The sequence below is a fragment of the Phytophthora infestans genome, genomic scaffold (assembly GCF_000142945.1).
Source record: "Phytophthora infestans T30-4 supercont1.26 genomic scaffold, whole genome shotgun sequence".
Lineage (NCBI taxonomy): Eukaryota > Oomycota > Peronosporomycetes > Peronosporales > Peronosporaceae > Phytophthora > Phytophthora infestans.
In genome coordinates, this window is record NW_003303733.1 from 2,041,397 (window position 1) to 2,042,767 (window position 1,371).

Genomic DNA, 1,371 nt, shown 5'->3' on the forward strand with positions numbered 1-1,371 from the left:
GGGTTATTGGCATAGCTACTGACTGACAGAGTTATGTAGATCCTTTCGAGTGGTATTTACTGGATCTGATATATATGCCGAGCACACCAAGCCACATGGCGGTAGACAGATTATCAGAGTGAAGTGATGTTTAAGCTTGAATCGAATAGTAGCTCGTGTACATAAGATGAAGTGCATTCGCTGCCTACTTATCAGCTCGACGTGCTACATCATATGTCTGTGCATCTCGTAGGTCGCCCATGAGTGTATATACCACGTGCTCGTGGTAACCAACACCTATATAAGAGGTTACCGTTGCTTTTTCGGTACCTTTGTACCGTCGCGCTAGCTTACTGTGCTTACGCTTCTGATGTATCAGTCTAAATGATCAAGCGCGCCACTAACTGGGTACAGGTCATAGCCGGGTGATACTGGCAAGCTAGCCGCGCGACTGTTAGCAGTAGTCAACGCGATATATACGCGCGCGGCGGGTACACCTTATAGCCACCCGCGACTTTCCTAGCTCTTCCATTATATACATGGATATAACGTATATTACTGCGTACAGACTGGTCGACCTGCCACGACACCTGTATGGTCAACACTACCGCACACGTCCTCACGTCTATGTAGACAGCAGCTTATTTTGCGCGCGTAGTGCTCACTCAATACTGTATTTTCAATTTTGAGTGCGCATACGTGTAATATACGCTTTGAGCGTTGGTGGTACGGATAACATGATTTAGCTTGTGTCCAAATGAGTGAGTGTTCTTGCCGTCTACGGTGACGCGTATGCAGATAGGGACGGCCAGCTTGCAGAGGTACACAGTAGATACCGTGCGCTAATTATTATATGAAACGCGCTACGCTCTGTAGGTGCGTCAGCACTATTGGCCGCGCCCTAGTCAGTTTACCGTATGTGCGTCCCAAATCTCGCCACCGCTCCGCCAGTATACTCAATTACACAGATAGTAGAAAATGGGGCCTAAACGCAGTATATTAACTTACTCATTTGCTCTTCTCGCTGCTCTTCTCTTTGCTCCCATGTTATTGGCGTTATGGGCGTCGTTTGCGAGGCGCTGAGCCTCTTTTACTCTATGGATACCAGTCAGGACCCATCGCCTTCTTGACGTTCGCCAGGCTATCCTGGCGACGCACTTCGGCCATATCAGGTGGTGGGGGCTTTTCCTCCCAGAACTTAGCCGCTTTTGGGCCGCTCTCGCAGCAATACAGCGCCGCACGATGTCCCGCCCGCTGATTGTACGGAACGCGTAGCCGTACTGCAGCTTCCCGTAGCAGACGCATCGGGCTTGTGATCCATCGTAGACCGCTCCGGATTCAGCATTAGCAGGTCATATGGCATTACACGTGGGCTCGCCATGCTGCAACTGG